Below are 4,472 nucleotides of genomic sequence, written 5' to 3'. Positions count from 1 at the left end.
ATTATAGAATAAAGAAGTAAAAAAAAAAAAAAATAAAAAAAAAATTAATTTTTGTTCTTAGTATTTCTTATCGGTTTATCTATAAACCGATAAACCGAAGAGGACAAAATCGAAATCGATAACTCGATAAGGAAAATTTCGAAATCGAAATCGAAATCGATAAATCCATAAACCGATATCGATAAACCGATAACAAATAATCGATTCGATTTATCGATAAACCGATTCGAATGCACACCCCTAGACAAAGTTACGAAGGAAGACTAAAAATTTAAGACTTTATTAACGGGGTTAAAATTTAAAGGTCCTCGACTGCGTAAAAATTGAGCAAAATATAAAATTGGCCGATCGATCCAAATTATTGTATTTCTAGCAAAAAAAATATATGAAATATGCATGTCTGTGTGTGTATATCAATTTTTATTTTTGGGAGCGACTAAAAATATACATTTTACGTAAAAAAGGCAAAATAGAAAACTATTCCTTTGCAAAAGTACATTAGGGCTGAATGTTTTGGGCTTAATGTAGAGCCCATTAGCGTTGCAAAGCCGAATTGACTGAAAACATTGGGATGTAGGTGATATTATTATATTATGAAAAATTGACATCCTATAAGAACACATAACGAAATTTGGCAAGCATAAAAAAAGTGAAAGTTATTTAATGAAAGATAGACCCTTGGGAAATCAAGATTATCGTTTTATAGACGGTGAGCATATTTTGCAGAATTAAGTTGCTTTTTTTTTTCTTTGGTTTTAGTAAACATAATCCATCCACGTGTTTGGCAAGTTTCTTTTAACACTGAATTTTTCATTATAAATTATCTAAATTTAGACCATAATCTGCTAGTTAGAGTTAATTGTTTTAGACCTATTTCATGATTCATAACAAAACGATATAAACTGGAAAAGTTTACATTTAACATGAGATATTTAAAGTTAGCCCAAAAAAAAGGAAAAAAGAAAAGACATCTGTCATATACTGATACACGTTTAAAATTAATTATATCTGCTTTCAATCCAAACGCCACCAGGAAGCAATTAAAAAGTAATTGTGGATGATATGTATCTGAAAAGGATTGGTGTGAATTTTCATTAAAAAGTTATTGAGCAATACAGATATAATGGAGTTTTGAAAAGGTTCGTAGAAATTTAAAGGGGAACAACTTCCTAAAATTTTAAAATGCAAATATATATTCCAAAAAAGGCGCAGAAAGATTTTGTGCCTATAATGATGATGTCTTATATTCTATGAAGGCTTCGCACAGAAGTTTCAATAGCCAATAATTCATCTTCTTTAAAGGAAATTTTCAAGAGAACAAAAATGGATTTGATTTAATCCCAAAAGGGGTAGCAAGGCCATGTTGTTCGGTTGGAAGCATAAGCCAAGAAGGTATGAACGAAGTGACAAGACGTTTTTAGCAGATAGGGGGCGACTTTCTTGTGATAGTAATCACGAACATCTCTTTTCTTGTAATAGTAATCACGAATATCTCTTCTCTATTTTTAGCATGTACAATACTAATGATAATAAATGAAAGTCAGTCTTGAACTCCAAAGACGAAGAGGTTGCTGCTGCCGAGGAGAAGCGGGCTCGGATGGAAGATAGGTATAATATGGTCATGGATCAAAACAGGGTTCACATATCTCAATCTGTGATCTCGATCTTAGCTTTGGTGCCATGAGATCCGAGCGGGATGGCCTTTTGGCTAAGGTTGACAGGCTTAAGGCAAAGCTCTATCACTAAGGGGATTCCTGCATCTTTGAAAAGACATACTCTATGTACCATATGAAGAGGAAAACCTTGGAGTAGGCCAAAGCGGGCCTTATTGATATTGATAATGTGATTACCAAGCCCCGAGTGCTGGAGTTAACTGCTTGAGAATATCTCCTGGCTCAGCCTGACGCAACTGACTCTTCTAGTACAGGCACCGATTATTCGGTGACCGAGGAGGAACTTGAAGAGGATGTTTGTCACGACCCCAGTTCGCCCTACGTGAACATGTCGTGATGGCACCTAGTCCCTATAACTAGGTAAGCCTAACAATGCGGAAATAACAACCTAACTTGCGGAATAATTAATTAGAACTGAACATATCAAAATAATAACTGCATATAAGGCTGCTCGGCCCATACAACTCAAATGAAATGCGGAAGTCTACAACTCAATCCCAAAATCCGGAAACTCACGGGAACCACAGGCTAACGGAAACATAGTACGCTGCTCTAACTCCAGAATATCTAAACAACTGAGGGAAAAGGGATAAACTAGATACTAAAGCTAGAACAGAATAGAGACTCCTGGTCTGCGGACGCGGCAGATATACCTCGAAGTCTCCACGTATCTCCTCGCCTCAAGGATAGTTCACCTGAGTAGAGGTACCTGGATCTGCACATGAAAAATATGCGCAGGAAGGGCATGAGTACACCACAGCGGTACTCAGTAAGTGCCAAGCCTAACCTCGGTTGGGTAGTGACGAGGAAGGTCAGGGCCCTACTGAGGTTAAACAATATAATATAAATCAACAGTATGAAAATAGGCAGTGACAGTGAGTATAGCAGTGGAATAAGACAGACTAAACAAAGCAATAACAAATACACAAAGAACGGAGCAAACATAGAATAAGTACAGCTCAATACCAATGGTAACAATGAGGATCTCCCAGGATACCGTCTCGTAGTCCAGCTGTCAATGTGTAGGGGGATCTATCGGGAATCTAACCCGCAGTCCCAAAGTAAACAGACAAGGGGGGGAACTACCGGAATCCCACATCCGTAGTCCCAATGTAAATGCGCAACCACAGCCAGAAATATACCAAGAAATGAAGTACGAAATACAAACACAGATAGAACTAGCCCAGCATGCTTCACATAGAACAGTCAAAACAACTTAAGCAACTAGGCAGTCAAGTAAGCTAAACATGCTTTTCCTAATCTAGCACAAGTTATAAATTCAAGTAGAGTAAGGCAAGTAAGAAAGAAACTAAATCTCAATAATTTAAGTAAAAACCGGATTTTCATCGATCGGCTCAAGTAGGCGCTCGTCACCTCACGTACAAGGCACTCAAATATCAAGAACAATCCTAAGGGGAAAGGTCCCCCACACAAGGTTAGAGAAGCCACTTACCTCGAACCAACTCAATATCAACTAGAAACTACGCTCTTGCCACGAGTATCCGACTCCAAATGGCCCAAATCTATTCAATTCAGTTACACATCGTAAATAATATTGCAAACAACTGATTCCGGTAATAAATTTAAAGCTAGGGCGCAAAAATAGGTAAGATGACCAAAACGCCCCTCAAGCCAACGTCTCGGAATCGAATAATTTTCACATTTTTAGAACCTTCGTACTCTCACGAGTCTAACCATATAAGAGTCTCCCAATTCGGAGGTCAAATGCCCACTCAAAACTCAATAGTTTAGGCAATGAAGTTTTACCCCAAATTATCCAATTTTTGATCCTAAAAGAATTCCAATGATGTATTTAACTATATAATGATGAAATATAACAAAAAGGGACCAAAGAAACGTTACCCGGTGATCTTCTCTTCGAAACCCACTCAAAATCGCCTTAAACCGAGCTCTCAATTGATTTTTTTCAACTTATGAAATTAAAACCCTCGAATTTCTATATCTGCACAGTGAATACCGCTTCTGCGGTCTAGGGACCGCTTCTGCGGTCCCGCCTATGCGAAACACTGGCCGCTTCTGCGGCTTCTTTTAAAAGGCCAGATCTCCGCCTCTGCGGATAAATAACCGCTTCTGCGGTACCGCTTAGGCGGAAAATCAACCGCTTCTGCGGTTCCTGAGGGGGGGGACCAAACTCGCTTCTGCGGCTCCGCTTCTGCATTTCCCAAGCCACAGAAGCGGAAATACTAGAAGGAACAAAAATACCAGCTGCTGCAAACTTAGAAATTTCCTCCGTTAACCACCCGAAATCATCCCGAGGCCCCCGGGACCTCAACCAAAAGCACCAATACCACCTAAAACCATATCCGAACTTGTACCAATCCTTAAAACACCTAAAACAACACCGGAAACCCGATTTAATCAATGATTCAAGCCTAAGAACTTCAAATTTCTTCCAAATACGCTTTCGATCAAAAACCTAACCAAAATACGTCCGAATGACCTAAAATTTTGCACACACATCCCAAATGACATGACGGAGCTACTGCAACTTCCGGAATTTCATTCCGACCCTCGGATCAAAGACTCACTATCGGACCGGAAACTTCAAAAATACAAACTTTGGCATTTTAAGCCTAAATGAGCTATGGACTTCCAAAATTCATTCCGAACACGCTCCCAACCCCGAAATCACCTAACGGAGCTAACGGAACCATCAGATTTCCATTCCGAGGTCGTCTTCACACTGTTCCGACTATGAACCAGTTTTCAACACTTATGCTCTCATTTAGGGACTAAGTGCCCCAAAACACTCCGAATCCTAACACTGAACGTCCCGGC

Source organism: Nicotiana attenuata, chromosome 5 (genome assembly GCF_001879085.1).
Source record: "Nicotiana attenuata strain UT chromosome 5, NIATTr2, whole genome shotgun sequence".
Lineage (NCBI taxonomy): Eukaryota > Viridiplantae > Streptophyta > Magnoliopsida > Solanales > Solanaceae > Nicotiana > Nicotiana attenuata.
Note: the sequence above shows the minus strand (reverse complement) of the source record.